Source organism: Mustela lutreola, chromosome 7 (genome assembly GCF_030435805.1).
Source record: "Mustela lutreola isolate mMusLut2 chromosome 7, mMusLut2.pri, whole genome shotgun sequence".
Lineage (NCBI taxonomy): Eukaryota > Metazoa > Chordata > Mammalia > Carnivora > Mustelidae > Mustela > Mustela lutreola.
This window is the reverse complement of record NC_081296.1, coordinates 93,798,854-93,819,754: the sequence shown is the minus strand read 5'-3', so window position 1 is coordinate 93,819,754 and position 20,901 is coordinate 93,798,854. Positions and strand designations below refer to the sequence as shown.

Sequence of the window (20,901 nt, the reverse complement as noted above, 5' to 3'; positions counted from 1 at the left end):
TATAAGATGGCTTACGAAGTGAAATTGAGGAAGTTATTTAAACTTTATAATGATTGATTATTATAGTGTGGGTTTCCAGATGGCAGGGAGCTAGTTAAAAGTGATTATCTTGGGGCGCCTGGGTGGCTCAGTGGGTTAAGCCTCTGCCTTCGGCTCAGGTCATGATCTTAGGATCCTGGCATCGAGCCCCGCATCGGACTCTCTGCTTAGCAGGGAGCCTGCTTCCTTTCCTCTCTCTCTGCCTGCCTCTCTGCCTGCTTCTGAGCTGTCTGTCAAAATAATAAATAAAATCTTTTTAAAAATTTTAAAAAAATAATAAAATTTTTTTAAAAAGTGTTTATCTTACACCATTTCAGGATGATAACTGAAGTTTTTATTTTATGATTATCAGAGGCATGTACAAGAAGTAATCTAAATTTAGTTTCATTTACGTTCATGAAATAATCTGGATTTAGCTTTGTTGACATGGCTTGAATAGCTTTATCTCCTTGAGGGATTTTCAAGTCCCGATCTCCATTTTATTTTATTTTAACAGACCCCAGAATACCATGGCTTTCACATAATGATCTGGGACGAAGAGGCTACCCAGCTCGAGGAGGCCATCTAGGGATCCAGAGTCTGTCTGTGGTAGCATTCCGTTATCTCTTGGTGCTGCTTTTATCTACTTCTTTGGAGCTTCTCAACCCATCTACATCCTCCAGCCTCAAGCAAGAAATAGAATTTTGGGGAGAGATGAGGGTTACCTCTTTTTTTTAAAACATGACAAGAAATTTCACACAGTACCCTGCTCATGTCCCATTGCCCTGAACATTATGACAAGATCACCCCTAGTTGCACAAGCAGCTAGAAAATGTAGTCTTTAAGGAAGTGGCTGTGTGTCCCGTTAAAACTTGGCTGTAGAGCCGAGGTGAGGGCTCTGTCATTAAAAGAACAATTAGCAGTCTGGCAGAGTATGGTGTCTGAACAAGCCTGTGGAGTTGAATTAAATGCTTAGTAGAATCCGCTATAATAGGTTAGAGTACTCAGTCTCCTTCTTTCCTCATAGGCCTGTGAAGCCGCCTTCGACAGGAAATGGGTATAATATAAAAACATCAGTAATGGTAATTGTACCTGCTTCTTGAGGTTATTATGGGGATTAATCCTCAGGTCTCAGATATTCTTCTAGAAAATCTTCCAGGGATATTTTCCTTCTTTAGGTTCCTTATAGCACCTTGTATACTTTTTCAATCATAACATCCATCATACACCTTTAAAATCACTTTTTTATCTACCTCTGCCATTAGACTACTAAGTCCTGTAAGAACAGGGATTTTGTTTGTTTCTTTCTCAGTGCTTGACACATTATATAGACTCAAGCATTAGTTAGCCTACTGAGTCACCGACCGAAATACTAGCCTGGCCCACTAAGGTGCTTGCAGGGGAAGGGGAGACACATTCCTGAGCAGCCAAAGGCAGCAGAAGGGCCCAAGATATGTGTTAGAGAGAATAGGATGCTGAAAGTTTTTCAAAGAGTACAGCACATCCACTTCACAAACTTGATCAGCAGCACCATGAGTGTAAATAAGTCCAAAGAAAGAAGAGAATCTTCAAGCTGATTCACATTAGGAAGAATCAGAAAATCGTTGGGCTCAGTCAGCGATCACAGCTGATTTGCATAGGTGACCCCAGTCCTTTTACTGAGAGCAGACTGAAGGCTAGTTTTATCCCCTCCCTCATCACCTCAGGAAATTCTGGCTCTAGGCAAGCCCCACCACAATTCTAGGAAGAGCTTTGCAAATCTTTTCCTTGGGTTTATGAATTATGCAAGACAATCTTAGGATGGGCCTCTGAATGGCTGTGTGTCACTCGGGCAGACTGGTTTTGCATCCTCAAGGAGGGAAAATATGACTGTGAACTGTATTCATAAATATTCAGGAGACGCATCGCTGTGGAGCCTGGCTGGCATGGCTGTGGCTTGGCATATGGGCCGTCAGGTATAAAACGAGTGATAGGACACCCATAGTGGGCATTGCTGTGCTGTTCAGTATTTTAAAAAGTTCCTTGCCCCTCAGAGTTCCTAGAGAGGTGAGAGGTCCCACAGACATATTTTCCCATCCCCTTCTCCAACATCAAATAGAACTCCGAGTTTTGAAGAGAAGATGGCAGTTTTATCCCATCCTCTCAAGAACTTCCCATGGGAAGAAATTAACAGGGAGGCAGATTTCAGGGAAACATATGGAGATTTTTACCACCCTCGGAGCTGTCTAAAATGAGAGGAGTAAACTAACTGCCTCATAAATACTGAAATTTGTTTCACTTTCAGCCGGACAGAAGAAATCAGATCTCAGTTTTCAGCAGTGATTTGGGATGGACGGAACGTGATGACCTCTAAGTTCTATTCTGATTATCCAATTCTATGATGTAACTTTTTCTTGATGACTCAGAATGATCGTACTGTACAATGATGCAGTGAGGTCCCCAGGGTCTGTGGGGTGAGTTCAGCTGCCGTTTCCTACAATGTGTTGCTCCAGGCCACGGTGCTTTTGTCCTTGGTTCGTATCTACCCTCAACCCTGTCCATCCCCCAGACCAGTCGGTTATCACCTCCTCATCTGAGCTGAAACGTTTGGCAGACAAGAAGCAAATCTGCTTTTGGTACATAAGACAAGGCTTTTTCTTAAGAATTCCATTCAATGACACTTTGGTGATACTCGATGAAGATTTGGTGAATGAAAGATGAGTGATTTCTTAGGAAAGAATGCTACTCTTTATTGACTGCTGTTGAGAAAGAATCCCTGCCCCAGGCGTTCACCCAAAACCCAAACCACAAAGATTTCTTGACCTTCTCTGAGGAAAACACCTTGCATTCCTGCTGTGGCTGGAAATTTCAGCTGTTGTTTCCCTGTCTTTCAAATGCTTACTGATCAGTGAAGCCTCCATTTAAATATTATCTCCTGTGTGAAACCTTTTTTTATTATTTTATTATTAACTACTTCTCATGCTTTTTTTAGAATTTTACACACATTTTTATTATATAACTTTTAACATTTTATCATAATTATTTGATTCTGTTTATTTCCCTGGTTAACTCTGAGATTCTTGAGTATAGAGTATCTTAACCCACCCCTGTGTGATGCCTGGCATATCGTAGATGCTAGGTAGACACTGGTAGCTGGATAACCGAGTGAGGCAAATTAATGTGTCCTCTTCCAGCCGAGAAAAGCACATGGCTTTAATGCATTCATCTCAAGAGGCATTTTTGCCTACTTTCTAATTCCTAATTCTGTTTTAGATCTAAAAATCTGATGTCTGAAATGTCTGTCCTATAGTGAGGGTACTTAGAGATACACACACACCCCCTCAAGAACTTTTATTCAAATTTAAATCTTTTGCATTTTTTTTTAAAGATTTTATTTATTTGTTAGAGAAAGAGAGAGAGTGGGAGAACACAAGCAGGCAGAGAGGCAGGCAGAGGCAGAGAGAGAAGCAGGCTCCCCACTGAGCAAGGAGCCCGATGTGGGACTCGATCCCAGGACCCTGGGATCATGACCTGAGCCGAAGGCAGTGGCTTAACCAACTGAGCCACCCAGGCGTCCCTAAATCTTTTGTATTTTGACAAAACATTTACTATTGCTTTAAGAATCAAGTTTCTATAAGATAAATGTGTTGTAACAAAAGCCAATTCTTTTACTTTATTTGAAACGACCAAAGACTTGTACAAGGTGCGGTCTAGAGAGAACTTCATGCTTCAAATTTGAAAGAATATGCAACTATAGAAGAGACTCATCCACAGTGTAATGGGTTGTTGGGCCCATTGCTATGTGGACCACCATGTGGACCTGCAGTCAGGGATGCAGAGACTGCCTCTTCCCGTCGTCCCTGTCATCAAAGCATTTCTCATACAATGGCCAAAAAGCATCCCAAGCCTCGGTTCTTAAAAAAACAGGTATGAGTTGGATTGTGAATAGACTTTGATATTGATAAAGAAAAAAAAAATGAGAGAATGGGAGCTGGAGGCCCAAACCTTAAAAATAATTATTAGTTCTATTAATTAATGGCATCTGCTTCCATGTAATCAATGTAGCTATGTGACTGTGAGTTTCTACCATTTTCCTGCCTTACTGATTCATTGCTGGGAATTTTTTGAAACTTGAAGTATTGCTGGCAGTTCTTTCTCAGTGGGTAGGAGAAGCAGATAGTAGCAGCTTTTCGTCATCATCCCGCTCTTCCTGGCTCTTGCCTCTATCACCTCTACCGTCTTCTTCAGCCAAGAAAGTTCTGCCCTCTGGACCTTGTCTTAGTATCTGAGGACACTCATTACTGAAAAGTGATTCCATGTCACTTCGGCCAATGGAAGAATTTGACAAGAAAACAGAACTTTATATAAGCTACTCATTCCTAACCATGGATTTATAGCAACACAAGAAATTTCCACTTAATATCAGAGAACCGTTTTCAAAACAAAAACCATTAAAATTTGGTCTGTTCTTTTTAAATTCAACTTTTAGAGCATAATTTAGAAAAAAGAAATAGTGGCTTTTTGGATAAGAACAAGACATTTCTAAAGATATTTAAATACTTGTACAGCAACAATCAATGTTCTATAAGAAAAGGAACTTCTTACCATCTTGCCTTTGAGTAATCTCAAGTCATTTGAGATGGAAAGACAATATATTGTATAGATTAAAGGTAGTATTTTAAACTTTTTAGTTTATAAAATGATTTATTAGAAAATTTGTAAATCAATTCATTGGAGCTCAGAATAATTTTTTTCCAAGTAGATAATATTTGACATGGGCTTGGTCCACAGGTCTACCCACAGAATAAATGTTAAAGCTGTAGATGAATCCCATTAGGAACCCAAGCACTGCCAACATTATGATCCCCTTACACATGTTCATGATAATGTTGCCTATTTTAAGTGACGTGAAATTTATCTACTTTCAAAATAACCCTGTAAATTTTCTGACTGAAAACATTTTAGATAAGTATATCTGAAGGAAAGATGGTTTCTTTTCATTTTTGTGCCCCAGCTGTGCTGATGCCTTCAGTAGGGGCTTAGTCAGCCTATGGCGTGATCAAGCACTGAGCACTCATACATAACAATGTGTTAGATAAAAATGGATTCTCAGTTGCACATTGGGATGCCTGGTGCATCTCTCCTTCACAATGTGAGACAAGGTCTGTTCCAGACTGTGGCCTTGCACATTCTTGAAGGTTCAAGTTCTTGGCTGTGTTCCACTGACCTGGAACAGGGGCACCACAGGGAGAGGATCTGAGGGGAGAAGAGAAGAAGCATTGCCATGGGGAGAGAATGACAAAACCCGGAAGGATGGGGTCAGATCGTTTTTTACACTTGGAACAGTCAGACCCTCTAAAGCTCCTTGTTGAGTATTTTTCAGAGATGGCACATTAGAGAGGTTTTCTCTTCCTTAATATTTTCCAGTTTCCCTCCATGGCCCATCTCTCAAATCATGTATTTTCCTTGGTTGCCAATAGATATTAAGCCAAGGTAGAGAAGAAGGAGCAGTAGAAGGAGGGAAGAAGTGAAGCTGGGAGAGGATGTCAGACTGAAAGCGTAGTCTATAGCAGGAGGCAAGGAGCATGTTTTGTGATGGTGGAAAAAGAAGTCCCTGGATGATAAAAGAGAATAAGTGAGAGGACTAGGTGATCAGAGATTACCTCTATGAGTACTGCTAGAGTAACTCTCCCTCTGCTCTGCAAGGATTAAAGATCAAGGACCATATTCTCAGCACTTAAATGAAGTGATGATCATGCAGGGTTGCATTCTGGATGAGGGTTGACATCTTTTATCCTGATCACACTAAACTAGAAGCTATGGGATATCGTGCCAGGAGCAGCTGCATCCCAAAGTCAATTCCTAGTCCTGACCCCACTGGACTTATCAGTACTCTGGGAAAAAAATAATCATTCTTGCAATACTTTGCAATACTTTGTTCACTTTGCTTCCCATCTACTTCACATCCTGGGCGTCCTCCTATCCTACTAGCTGCACTTCTCAGTCTCATTTGTTAGTGGTGGGAATACTCAGATCCTGAACTTCTTACCTATTCATTCACTCTGCTGGTAATTCTGTTCGATCTTGGGCTGACGACACCCATATGTCTATCTTTAGCCTGTACCTCTTTGAACTTCAGCCCCTTACATCCACCTAGTAACTCAACAGTTGCACTTGGCTATCTAAATAGCATCTCAAATCTCACCAGAACTGAACTCCTGGTCACTCTATACACACCTAAAACCTCCACTTCTAGCAGATGTCCTCAATACAGTGAATGCCAACTGCATTTCTATTAGTCAGGCTATGCTGGGTGATGCTGCAACTTGCATATTTTGCTGGCTTCCAATAACAAAGTTTGTTTCTTGTTGTATATCATCATTATATCTCTTCAGATATAATCCACATTGGCTTTGCTCCAGAAACCAAACTAGCAGAGCAGCCTTTAGCTGGAGCCTTGCTGGCTTTGTAGCTGAAGAGAAAGTGACATGCATGCCAAATGCTAGCTCTCAAAGCTCCTGCTTACTTATTATTGGTCAAACAAGTCACATGGCCTCCCAGTTTCAATCAGACAAAGGTGCGGTATTCTTCCACAGGAAGGAACTCTGCATTGAAGGAAACAGAAATAATTGGTAAATAGTAGAACAACCTGCCGTACTACTCCACGAGTCTCATAGTTAATCCAGCTAAAACTTGTGGCTCTTCTCTTTTTTCATAAGTCTAGTCCATCAATAAATTAACCAGTCAGTAAACTATTTATCAGTCCCAGCATTCTGGCTCAAACCACCATTTCCAGTCTCCTTACTGGTCTTCCTGCTTCTGCCTTGTTGTTCTAGTCTATTCTCCATGTAGTGTCCAACAAAAGGGATCATTTTAAACCCAAGTCAGATCATCTTAAACCCAAGTCAGATACTATAGGACAATAACATATAGAATAATGTCTGGGCGTCTGCTCAAATCCTTCCACTGGATCTCCAACTCAGAGTAAGAGCTAAAATCTTTTGAATAACCTTTCAAATCTTCCCAAAATATGATCTTCCCATCTGACTCCACTGCCCTCTGCATCCTCTCTGCCTTACTCTTCCAACCACATGGACTCTTCTACCTTCAAATATACTAAGTATATTCCAGCCCCAGGACCTTTGTAGTTGCCATTTCCTCTTCCTAGAACTCGCGTCTCCCAGATACCCACATGGTTTACTCCCTTCTCTTCTTCAAGAGCTCACTCATATGTCACTTTCTCAGTGAGTCTGTACCTGGCCAAGTTACTTAGAATTTCATCCCCAACCCCTTACCATGGCTCTCCTACTTTCCCTTTTTGCTTTACATGTGTCTCTAGCACTCAGGCCCATGTAACTTTTTGGTGAATTTTTATTATCTCACTCCACTAGAATACACAGTCCTGGACTGCATGGATTTTTGTCTGTTTTATTCATTACTATAGGACATAACATATAGAATATTGTCTGGGCCAGTTGGCACTTCATAAATATTTATTTAAAGAATAGATTAATAAATGACACAAACCATAGAAAGATTTGAGGAACTCAAACATAAAAAAAGATGTAACTTAAAAGTCTGGAGAAAAATATGGTAAACAATAAAATTGAACAGTCTTTCTCTTGCTCACACACACACATGAGAAACTTTGGGATATCTGCAGCAGACATTTACTGGACTAATGGTTAAGATACCTGAAAGTCAGCCTCAGCTTTGCCCACTAACACCCTGTCTGATTTTGTTTAAGTCTCTGGCTCATTATCAGTGTATTGGGGGCTGGACAAAACTGTACCATCTCTTAAAAGCCCTTATCACTCTTCCACAAGAGGGATTCCTATTTCTTGGTTGAGCCAACAGAATTTTGCTGGATGATTAAACAGTCCATAGGCAATGATTTCCAAATGGAGTAGAATGGACTCAGCGACTGGACAGTGGATCCCATTATGAGTCTTTGAAAGGAGACAAAATCCTTAACCTGTAAATGCAGAGCCCCCTGCAGATGTCAAACTGCTATTTCCCTATTTATAATTTCTACATGTAAAGTCTTATCCCTATTCTAAATATATAGCAGCAGCACAATAAAGCAATGTTATTCAAAATGGATTTAAGCAAATAGTCACAATACCCCTAATTTGACCACTAGATTCATTCACTAGAGTACTTTGGCAACTGCTTTAAGCTGATTCCAAAAAAAAAAAAAAAAAAAAAAAGTTCCTACTCTGGAGATCATTGCACGACTCCAGTATAGTCCAAAATCTTTATTACAAGCTCATCACCTTTTATGAATTACAAAACCCTTCTGAAATTCAAACCAGAATGAGGCATGAGGATGGCTTGCTTTTCTGATGAAATATTTCTGTGTTAGCTATGGAAGCTAACATTAATGGAGCATTTCTTTTGTGTAGGTTCCATGTCAGCCAGAACCTAATGGACCTCGAGAGATAGGCAGACATTATTTTTACTTCTATTTTGTACGTGAGTATTTGAGTCACTTGTTATAAGCAAGTGGCAGAGCTGGGATTTTACCCAAGTCCCTGTGACTAAATATAATTATACAACAGAGGGAAGAAATGCTGGTCATTTTCTTCAGTTCATTTCTTGGTTTTCCCACTGATGTTCCATAACAAGTAGGCTTCTTAGCCCTCAGAACCTTGGAGCCTGACTCTGCCCCCCTAACCCCCTTGTCATGCCTTCTACCTGTAGACTGGAAATGTTGCTAAATGATGGGCATTCATTAACTAGTGCGGGCTCCTTAATGACCCATCTCCATTCTCTATTACCTTTTGAGGTAATAAAATGTATTCTCCCTTTCCAGAGAGGCTGTGAGAAATTGAGATCCCTTCATTCTCATAGATTCATAGGAAATCCCTGCCATTTGAAGCAGTTTCCACCAGAGTGGAAATTGGTGTCTCTTGGTTTGGGCCCTCCCAGTACTCTTCTGATTCTTAGGTCAAGAAAGATCTGTTCAAAGGGCTCACTTTTATTACAATTACAAAACACATTACCTGGTTTTGAGACTGCTCTGTGTGACTGAGTCCTGATGTTGGTACGTTAGCAGCCAAGGGGAGACTTCAGATTGGTGAAAGTAAACCTGAGGGTGAACACAGCACAGAGAGATTCTGGCACTATCAATTGTCGCACTTAAATAATGTCAAAGCAGTTCATAAACTGTATTTATAATGTTTAATTATAAACATAAACATCAATTTGAATATTAATTCAACATACCTCAATAAACAGAAATATAACTAAAATTTAGCTATGAAAATCTTTAGTTATATTTAAAAATCTTAAAGTATGTTTCCTTATTTAATGGTAAGACATATGAGTCATCATCGTACAAAATTAGTCATGACTGAAAGACTAGCTTTGAATAATTATATTCATGACAAAAATAATGATATTACCATAATATAAATCTGCTCAGTAAAGGGCATGTATTCACATAATTTTATAGAGCAGGGAAATCAGTGGTGCAGTAGATGTTTCTCAGCTACTCCCTCAAAAAAGGAATATTATTTTTCTTAAATAACTTTGACATTAGAAGATTCAGACCTAATGATAGCCTTTCACTTTGAATTTTGCTCCCAGGGAAAAACGTCTCTTGACATATATTATTTATATTACCTCAGACATTTGGACATACTTTTACTTTACATTAACTATGGTTAATACAAATAACTGCCAAGTTCAGATTGAGATCATCAGTGCTTGCTTTGATGATTTTCATTGTTTATGTTAAAGGATCATATTAATTTTCAGTAAATATTGACATTTGGTCACATTATTCTAATTTGCAGTGGTTTCATATAATAATGTATAAGTTACTAATATTAACAGCTTATCCATTTTTAAAGTTTAATTAGAATACCATGGGATGTACATAGGATACGAAAACACACTAAAGCACGCATATACAGTGTTGTGATTTTGGAGTCAGAGAAACCTGTATGAAAATCCTTTAGACACTAATTTGCTGCCTGAACTCATAGAGCCTGGTAGTCATCGTAAAATATAAACACTGGTCTCACATCCCTAGGGTACAGAGTAAGGTCAACTGTCAATGAGGTCACCACAGGTCCTCTTGCTCAGAATCTTTTTCATAACAAGAATTTTAGGAGTACTCTCTTCCTTCTTCACCAAGTCACTTTTTATTGGACTTCTAACCTCTTTTTGAGTCTATTTCAGCACCAAGAGTACAGTAATACTGATGAAATGTGAAGAGATTGTGCGTCTTTCTGCTTGAAATCCATCCATCCATTCACCCACATATCTAGTTAGTCTTTATCCTATTATCTTTGGCCATTTCAGTGGTTTGATTTATCATTCAGCTGCATAGTTTGATATTATTTAATATCTTATATATTCAAGGAGAAGTACAATTCATAAGATAAGGAGACAAAAATTAAAAAGACATTTTTCCATTCTTTACAATTTAAAGAAAAACTATATTGGATGAGAAAGCTTGCACCTGCATTAATCATTTTGTGGTGTTTCAAGTTTTTAGATTTAGATATAACTATCTAAAATTAAATAAGTCTATGCCTGCATCACAATTTTTTTTAAAATACGACACAAGTCATTTCAAAATGGACTTTTGCCCATCATGTACTAGTAATTCTGGCTTTATCATATTATAAAAAGTCCACATATGATGAGATATTCTTGTAGTAGTGCTGACCCATGTCAGATGCTTAATGTTTGTTAGATTGTCCATGCACTTGTTTGTCACTACAAAAGGCTGTGCTGGAGTCTCTAGTATGATCTTTATTCTCTCATTCCAGTGTTAAGAGGTTTGCTCATATGTCCTAGACCTAGTCTAAAGGGAGACAGGACCCTGGATTGCCAAAATCACTAAAAGGAAACATATGCTTTGGATTTCAACATATAATACCAAGCAAATTTAGAAAACAATGCACTAAAAACTATTTTGCACTGTGATAATATTTTAAAAAACACACAAGAAAAAAAAAAAAAAAAAACCTTTAGAGCAATCAGATTCTCATATCCTCAGTGCACTTAAAACATACATAAAAATTAATTTATTCTCTTGTCCTTTTCACCAAAGAAGCTGTTTCCAAGAAGAAGTTATTTATTTTACCATAAACCCCAGCAAAATATGCAGACTTTAAACAATCCAGTAATTTTTACTTCAGAAAGTAACACAAGGCTGAATTCTGGAGAAGTCCAGAGCATATTCCCCAGGATAGAGCTTAGTTTCCTCCTACCCAGCTGATATCAAGAACGGGTCCAAGGCCCCCTGATGGGCACAATTACAGAGATGGGTCTTCCCTCTTTCCATGCTCTTCTTTCTTCCTCAGTAACGTTGCTGCAGAATCATGCTAGGATAGAATTGCATAGATTCAGATACAAACAACTCACCAAAAAGTTGAATTTGTTGAGTTTGCCAGAGATATGCCCCTTAATAAAAGAACATAAATCTTAAATAAAAACAGAGCTTTTCAAACATAGTAAACTCCCAGAAACATCTGGAATTCTTGTGAAAAATACACACTCCGAAACCCCTCTCTTGAAGAACTTGGGTGGGGTCAAGGAAATCAGGTGACTGAAAATTCACCAAACTCTGAACACATTGACCTAAAGAATCACTCTTTAATTATAGACTTCAGGCTTCACTGAGTAAGTCAAAGCCGTTATCAGGTAGTGGTGATGGTTTTAAAATTGTTTCCTCCAGGGAATCTGGGAACTAGACTAGCATGTTTTGTAATTTCAATACAAAATAACTACAACAGATCATCTGGCTTTCAAAAGATCTGGCTTCCAGTTTCCTACTTTAGCCAGTTTTGTAATCAGCAGATAATAAATGGTGGACCTTTCACAGAAAGCTAGTAGTTCCTGCCCCCTTAAAATTAAATGTAGCTACGAGCATTAAAATAACTTCTATTTAAGACCATTTTATATACCAGTTAGAAGCTAGCCCCTGGTGTTTAATAAAACATTTCAAAAGAAACCTGTGCTGGAATTCAACATCTTAATTTCCAAAATAGAGAATAAGGATGGAAATAAAAATGATGATTATAGAAGCAAATTGAGTGTGACATAGAACAGTGTAGAGTCAGGAAATAATAGCTGGGAAGGATTTTTACTAAAGAACTTTGGCTTATTTTCCTGTTCTGAAATTTGGGACAATGAATTTAACCTTCATGTCATGAACTGTAGGTGACAGAGTGACTTTCCCTTCAACATTCATCAAATATTAAATGAGTTTGGCCTTCTGTGAGACCCAGGGAGTTGTGTATAAGAGGACTATTCCATTTTACATTCATAGTTTTAAGAACTTTAAAGAAATAAGTCGTAAAGAAAATCCAAAAATGGCGTGTCATTATTTTTTTTGTTTACATGCTCCAAGAAATTTAGAATTAGAAAATACGTCCCATTCAACTCTCCTACAAGAGATATAGCTTAGTAAGACTTGCAGTTTTATTATTCAATATTATTGTTGTTTTATGACCATAAACTTCATCATGAGAATAAAATAACATTCAGATTGTTCTTCAATATATATATAAATATATATAAATACAAAGATGTATTTGTTCTGAACTGGCTGCCAATTAACTTTGTGAGTTTGGGCAAGTGGCTTTGCCTCTCCAGATTATAGCTTCCTTGTCTGTGAAATGAAACGGTCAGATTAAACTATTTTTAATGTCCCTTTTGGCCATAACATGAGTATCTTGTAAAAGAGTATCTTGATCTGACTCCTGGTATGGTCAAGATCGTTGGGGCGCCTGGGTGGTTCAGTCTGTTAAGCATCTACCTTTAGCTCAGGTCCTGATCTCAGGGTCCTGGTATGGAGCCCCACATCAGGCTCCCTACTCAGTGGGGAGTCTGATTCTCCCTCTCTCCCTGCTGCTCCCGCATGCTGCGTGCACACACGCTCTCACTTTCTCTCTCTCTCTCTCTCAAATAAATAAATAAAATCTTAAAGGAAGAAAAGATGGTCAGCAGTGAGTGTTGTTTATAGAAGTTGTATGAAGAAGAGTTTATGCATCATACCCAAACGCACTACATTACCTGGCTGGGTAACATTTTACGACAGCTTTAGGGGCAATGGCAAACACTTTGCAGGACTCAACTTAGCTCATTTAAACCTCACAACAAAATTAGAAAGTAGATGCCGTTAATATTGTCCTTTCCATTTTATAGATAAAGACTTTGAAGCACAGAGAGGTTATGCAGCAAGCCCTGAGTCACCAGCTAATAAGTGGCATAGCTAAGATTTGGATCCAGACAGCCAGTTTCTAGAGAATGTGTGCGCTTACCCTCTATTCTGTATCACTTCTCTGCTAGATTGTATGAAGAACACTCATTGAAGATCTCATTGCTAAAGCTGTGCTGAGCATGTGCTACGGCTGGGACTGGCTGAGACACGGATGTGGGATCAATACATTTATTGAGAAGATAAGCCAGGGTTACTAATCAGATCTGAAGAAACAGAAGTGCAAAGTCTGTTGCAGTAAACCACACTGACAGTGACACCAGGCATGGCCACACTGCGGCCAGACAGCTGTCAGGGGCCCTGTCCAGCCTGTGGATAGCGAGCCCCTGATCCCTCCAACCAATTCTGATGATGCCTCCAATCTCGTATCCCTCCAGGGTCCCGAATCCATGGCTGCATCTGTAAAATAGACCAAGACCATGGAAAATGCTGTCACTCTGACGAACTTATAAATCAAACACAGTATGTTTATGATTACTTTTTTACTTTTTTCAAAGGCTCAGGCTAATTTATGTAACAGCATTGACAGTGAGCAGCCCAGTATTGGGCTCACTTCTTGGAATTCTTTTCATGTTTCACTATGAAATATATTTGAGGCTTACTTTTGGATTCTGTGTGTCCATATTTAATGCTAAGGGTCTTTCTCTTTTTTCCAATGATTTTTATTAGGAATGAGTGTTCAATTTTACTGAATATTCTTTTTGGCAGTTATTGATATTGATATATCTTTTTCTTTATTACTTTAATATTAATATTTAATGAGCATCTCTGTTATGGAGACATACTTACATTTCACAACAGACCATGTAGGGCTGCTTTAAAATACACACTAAAGAATATTATTACAGTTTTGTAAATACAAAAAAAATTAACTTAATCCTACCAAACAAAATTGTACTAAGCTACAGTATAGCAGAACCCAATGAGGCAATTTTAGAATCATCTGGAAAAGGAATACCAGTACATACCCCTTTCTTTCTCTATCTGGCACAGGTTCATTTCTCAGTAAGTATCTCCCTAATCAACTGTACCTAAATTCAAAATAAAATAAAATGAAAAGGTTTGCTCTTCGGAGACCTTAACTAACAGAACATCAGTTTAGAAGGTTGCCTCTCTACACGGGAAGATTCAAGATGTGAAAAGGAAGAGCTCATAACTATAAAAGCTCATTTTTGAAGAGAGATAGACTGGTGTAAAGAGAAAACTAGGTTCCCCCTCAGTTCAGCATTATGTTTTTTGTGAAATGAATTCCTTTCTTAAAGCTTCTTTGCTCCCAGAAAACGGGTGAAATATGGAAGCTATTGGCTCTGGGCAAGATTTAAATTCTTATCAGGCCTCTGGGTGGCTCAGTTGGTTAAGCATCTGCCTTCGGCTCAGGTCATGATCCGGGGGTCCTGGGATCGATCCCCTCATTGAGATCACTGCTCAGTGGGGGTCTGCTTCTGCCTCCTCTGCTGTCTCCCTGCTTGTGATCACCCTCTCTCCTGCTCTGTCAAATAAATATATAAAATCTTTAAAAAAAAAATACTGGATTCTTGTCTTTTCTTTTTATGGTTTCCAGAGCCTGGACACAACAGACAGCAGAATGGGGGTACTTGCTTTCTTTATGGAAGATTAAGTGATTTTTAATGATTTAGAAGTTGGAATGCTTCCTCCGAGAAATCCAGGCCTGGCTGTAAGACAAGCTGTACCTTCTTCATAAAGAGAGAGCAGAGCACTCAGCTCAAAAATATGGGTTTAGGACTTAGAAGACTGGTTCTGCTGCTAACTAGCTATGGGACTTCAGGTAAGTCACCTAACCCCTCAAGGCCCTCAGTGTCTTCATCTGTTAATTGGAGATAATAATACATGCACCCCAGGGTGAGGCAGACAATGTGAAGTACCTAGCTCCATGCCTAGTACATAGTAAAGTACTCAGTAAATGTTAGCTAGATACATACACATATTCACACGTGCATACATTATGAAATATTTGCAAAGCTTCAATAAACAACCAGAAATGTCTTGCTGAGTTCTCTCATTCCAAGAATACAGTCAGATAAGTGCCAGGAGACACAAGATAGATTTTGTAAAGCCAACTCTCCCACCTCATCCAGCCAAGCACAACAGGACCAAAAGCTTCAATGCCAGAAGAATGATTCTTGTTATGAAGATTTGCCAAATCCTCCCCAGTGAACCTTTACAGTACAGAGGTCTCCCTCATAGGAGAACCTGATTTCTTTCTGGTTTAAAAGCCAATTAGAAATCTTTGCCACAAGAAAGAGCACATGGAAAGGGAGGAGAAAAATTGCAAATAATCTGCCCCCACCAAAATTCAAATATTACTATATTTAAAATGAAGCATTGATCTAATCATTAACTGATAGAATTAAGTATTATCACTAAGCTATGCTTTGATCAAATTAAAATATTGATAAAAAATGATTCCAAGAATTAATTTCACTGACGGGTGACAGACTAGGAAGGCAGCCTGGTCTGTGGTGGACTTCATTCTTGGTTTCACCTTTCTGAGTCTGGAAACTTCAGAAGTACTTCTAATCTCGTTGTGAGAGCTCAGGAAAGGCATCCATTTCCTTATGCCTGCTTTGCTTCCACCTGTGAGAGCTGGGTGGAGAGAGACAAAATCTCCCCGGCAGCTCTAGAATTCTAAGATTCCAGGTTCTGCAGGGTCATCCCCAGGCAGCTTCGGACAGGAAGTTCCTTTGAAGCTGTGCAAGCCAGCCGACCAGACTCTCGGAGAGCCAGAAGGAGCCCTGCGGACATCAGCCAGCATTGAGGCTATGGCTATGGCTGTGGCCATGTTCCCTGCCCCCTGGTGCACTCATCCAGAGAGAAGAGGTGACCAAATTACTTCCCAGGGCTCCTGTAAGTCTTTGCATTTCCCCACGGATGGCCCAAAGCGCTTGCCTTTGGAAAAAAAAAAAAAATTGCAGTTAGGTTCCATTTGGAAACACCAAATTAGAATTAAAATGAATATTAAGAACCAGCATCTGTGAATCTTTTCTTAATGGATGTATAAGTGGGTTGAAAGTTTCTCGCACATTTAGACTGCGGACTAAGTCACCGGACCATCTGCCTGGAGGACAGTTATGCAAAGAGCTGCTCCCCACCTGGGCACACAGAGCATTTATATTGACATCCTGCTGGGAAGGCGCATACATAAACAGAGAGTAGGATGGGTCCAAGGTCAAGAGTCAAAGAGATTTGAAAAACACTTGGGTCATGAGAACAATAGCATAAAACTTGTTTCCAGTGAAAATTATGCTTGCAAATCAGCAAGGATGAGGTAAAGAGAAGTTGAACAACTGCGGGAGGAAGGTACGTACAGTAGACCTCGGTAAGAAAGTCTTTAGTGTAGACTTAACAGCATAACTATACTCATAATTTAAATGTCCTTTCAAAAACCCATCTCCCTACAGAACTACGGGTAAGAGATGACTTTGAAAATGTTCCCGATACAGGATAGGATCCTATTAAAATGGCTGGTCACCATCTCTTGGGTTCCGTTTTTTTGTCAGTTGCCCTTTTGAAAATGTCTTTGCCTTAAAAACGTAGCCTTTGATATATAGTCCTGATATATTTGTGTTTCAGAGATAACTCACACATTTAAGTTTGATTACTTTTTCTTAATTAAATATAGATTTCCACGGCTCCCAGGTGTCTGGAATAAATCCGATAAAAACAAGATTCCCCGCCCCCTGTGCCAGGCTGAGCGCAGGCCAGTTTTGCATTGCTTATATTAGCAGGACAAGCCGCTGGAAGGTAAGCCTTCCTACCACGCACCCAGTCTGTGCACAGGGAAGCCCCTCCTTCTGTGATTTCCTCCCCTTGCTCACGGATTCCTTTAACAGGAAACACAAGTAGACGTATGACTTAAATTCAGGTATCGTTGGGAGAGGGGATGTGTTCAATGGGATTCTAAGGTTCAAAGGGCTGGAGAACTAATCCCCTCTTCCATGATTTTACCCTTTGTTGAGTATTTCTAGATCATCCTAAAAATGAAACAAACAAACAAACAAAAAAAGCTAACTCTCAGAATACTAGAAATGTGTGAAGTTGTTTTCAACTTTTCAATATTTTAGAGTCCATGAGTAGGTGGGGATACATGCCCTCTGTCAGGGTCTCAGCTCTTACACCTTCTGGGAACACAGATTCCCATCAGCTTCCAGGCTGTGGCTCAACCCACATGCCGCTCAACGGAACAGCTACTATTTATATGATCACCTGCGAATGCTAGGCATGGTTTTTTTTTTTTTTTTTTTTTTATCATTCCTCACACATTGTCTCATTTAATCTTTATAACACCTCTGCAAGGAAGGCATGAAGGAATATTTCCTATTTTAAAAACAAGGAAAATTAAGCTGTGTTTGTCTGGGGTTTCCAAGAAATAGATACCTAGTTGGGATTCAAATTTGAAGGATCTTATTAGGGAAGATGCCTGCATGAGAGTACATAGTAGGAGAGATGGGAGGTTGGAAGAGGTGCCAGACCGTGAGCCAAATCTGCCCTTGGGTGAAGGAGGGGGCAGGGGGAAGCATCCCGGAGCCCTGTAGTGTCTAAAAAAAGTTCCCCAACTTCATCAGAGAGTCCTTGAGCTAAGAGTTCCTTGAGCCAAGCTCGCTAAGGTGTCCCTTCATCTCCCAGGGATGGGTCTGCGTGAGAAGCCGTGTGATGGATGTCAGTGGCTGGGGCTCTGAGTCCATCCTTCTCCCTGAGGTAGGATGTCCACAGGCTCTTTCTCATGACTCCCCACTAGACTCAGTCAGCCTACTTCTCCCTGGATCTCACAGCCAGCTGCTGGCAGAGGAGTAAGACTTGGCAGTCTAGGCCCTATCCCCACACATGCAGACATATGTGATCTGAAGCCTAGAGGTGCCCACCCGGGGCTCAGACTTCTTCCATGTTCTCCGACTCACCCCAGCTTGCAAAGGCAGGCCAGATGCAGATGCGGGGCCCCAGGGGGCCAGAGCGAGCCCCTGTCAGAGGCTGCATTTTGCTACCCAGAGCACTGCTCTCCCACTGCTTCAATAATTTGTTATAAAACAAACAAAGTCACCGGGGGAATTGCTGCCAGTGGATAATGGCCTCCTGCTTTGCAATTAAGTGCTGACATTCAGCTTTGCCTCACCAGCCACAGTATATTGCTGCTTCCTGTCCCAATGTTCTCACCCACGAGCGTTTTCTGCTAATCAAATTTATTATCCTATATAGCAGATCTCGACGTTCGTTTCCTTTTCAGCTTCGTGGTAATGGCTTAGAGAACATAATTTTTAAGCTACCTGTTCTTTTCAGTCCAGCATTCATGTGGCCCACAAGGAAACAAAAATAGGTTTAAGTATTAAAGCACAAAAGCTCCAAAAGTTAATGTTGGTAAGAAACTGGGATTCAGTCCTAGGAATTTCAGGCAAAGACAAGCTATTCAAGTGGATAAGGAAGTGGAGCCGCGTGAAAGTCCTTTTAATACCATGCTGAAATTATTCCCTACTGACCACTTGGCTCAGGTTCAAGTTCATAAACCTTGCCTAGGCTCTGACCTGTGGGATACGTTTCAGGATCTCCCCGTTCAGACCTAACAGCGCCTTCTGGTTCTGCAGTCAGGTTTCAATTCTTTTATCAGAAAAGGGTATTTCATGTACCACCTATATTTCCCTGGTAGGTTCAGATCGTTAAAATACTAGTTACCCAAGAGGTGTGGCTGCTTCCTCAGCAGCCCAGGGGCTGAGAACTGCTCCTAGCTCTGAAAACCACACACATCTTCCCCTGAGAAGAAGGGATAGATAGCATGCAGTACTTCCCACAGTCAGAAGCGGCGTTTGAAGTGCCTGTCCAAGAGCGAGGACGATGAGTTTCTGAGCTCTTGTTCCCTCATCTGTTACCTGAGGGCAGTGCACCCGGTGATCACATGAACCTTTTAGACTGTGATGCTGTGAGAGGCAGGAGGTCTTAAGAATAGGCATCAGGAACCTTCTATTTTCCTTCATTTCTCCACATCAGTCCCCTTACCCCTAGTAACAGTCTCTCTTCACTTCTCTCCTTGTTTTGGGTCCAGCCTTGGCATCTGCTATCCCCTGTCTACAATCACCCTTTCCTACCCCACCTTCTCAGGCCACCCTGTTTTCCTCTCTCTCACTTTGCTACCCTGTAAACCAAATTCACCTCCACCCGCCAGCCTGCCCTGGAGATCCAATTTTGTTATTGCTTTCTGTCGTCTTTGCCGGAGCAAAACATAAGAAACTTGCTGTACAATTAAATGCAAACAAGCCTGAGAAACTTAACAGGTTATGTTATATTCATGCTAAATTAGAAAAGACAAAGAGACTTCTTTCCTGAGCACAGGGCAGAAGTCTATGTGTGGCAGAGTAGGGGATGAGGAGGAAAGGAACAGTCATTCATTGAGTGTCAAGTAATGCCAGGAAATACATGAGGTTAATAAATTATTATATTGTTATATATATATATATATAATGTTATATATTATTATATATCTTTAATAAATTATTATATTGCTCTCTTAGATTTCAAAAACAACTTGTACCTCCTACACCACGCAAACACAATGAGATGCATAAAATCAGTTCTACTGTATCCTCACTCTCCCCCACCTCCCTCTTTTTCTAAGATCAACCACAATGATTTCATTATGTATTGATTTAACAAATATTTACTGAGTGTTACCCTTCATCAGGCCCTTTCATGAGGTAGGTGTTTTGCTTTTTTGTTTTTCTTTTTCTTTTTCTTCTTCTTCTTCTTCTTTTTTTTTTTTTTGTATGAACTAAACAGACAAAAATCTGCTTTCCTGGAGCTTACATTCTAGTGGAGGAAGACAAGCAATTCAAAACAAGTAAAATGAATATTATATCAGAAACGATAAGTGCTATGGACAAAAGTAGAACAGGGAAGGGGATAAAAAGGGCTAAGACAGGGGTCTGGGGCAGGTGAACAATTTTGAGTAGTAGCATCAGGAAACACCTTGCTTGAGAACACCTTGAATAAATATAGAAAGTTCATGTGGTAAGTAAATACATCTTTCTCTAATTTTCTCTGTGCACATATAAATATTCCAACCATAAATGTATGCATATGATTTGTCCAAATGCTTCTTACATAATGGAGTGATGTTACACACATTACTTTGCAACTTGTTTTTTCCACCAAAAAGTAAATTATTTATTTTATATAGATCAATACATATAGATCTAGTTCGTTCTTTTTAATAACTACATACTTTTCCATAGTTTGTGTGTACTATAACATACACAAATGTTCCTCTATTGATGGGATTCCAATTATTTGTTTTCCCAATTCTGTTTTATTCTCTTTGAAAATAAAAGTAATGCTGTAAGGTTTTCCAGGCTTTATTTGTTCATGCCAAAGTTCTAGATATTTTAAATATTCTTTTATTCAGAACAATTTAACCGGGAGCTAGATTTATTATTTCTTTTTCAAGAAGCAAGAAGCAGAATTTCAGAATAGTTAAGTCGGTCTGCACTTGGCTGATTAGCTATTAAGTGGAAAAACAAAGATTTCACCTCAAGACAGTATGGTGTCAAAAATACCATGCTCTTTCCAAAACCACACTGCATCTCAGAGCTGAGGATGGAGCAGCAGTATCATCCCCAGGAGAGTGGGAAGAGCAAAAGCAATAGAGTTAGTTTTTCATAGCA

General features: G+C 39.7%; 2 long non-coding RNA genes across 2 annotated transcripts; one reads left to right on the top strand and one right to left on the bottom strand.

Moving 5' to 3' along the window:
* The first annotated feature begins 2,443 nt into the window (after positions 1-2,443).
* On the top strand, positions 2,444-13,449 carry LOC131836493 (uncharacterized). The gene is made up of 4 exons (XR_009355642.1): positions 2,444-2,531; positions 3,690-3,924; positions 8,403-8,472; positions 13,309-13,449. It is a non-coding gene; the product is annotated as an uncharacterized LOC131836493 (long non-coding RNA).
* A 66-nt stretch (positions 13,450-13,515) lies between these two features.
* LOC131836494 (uncharacterized) lies at positions 13,516-16,138 on the bottom strand. The gene is made up of 3 exons (XR_009355643.1): positions 15,685-16,138; positions 14,206-14,268; positions 13,516-13,636 (listed from the first exon to the last, which is right to left on the bottom strand). It is a non-coding gene; the product is annotated as an uncharacterized LOC131836494 (long non-coding RNA).
* Positions 16,139-20,901: the final 4,763 nt, after the last annotated feature.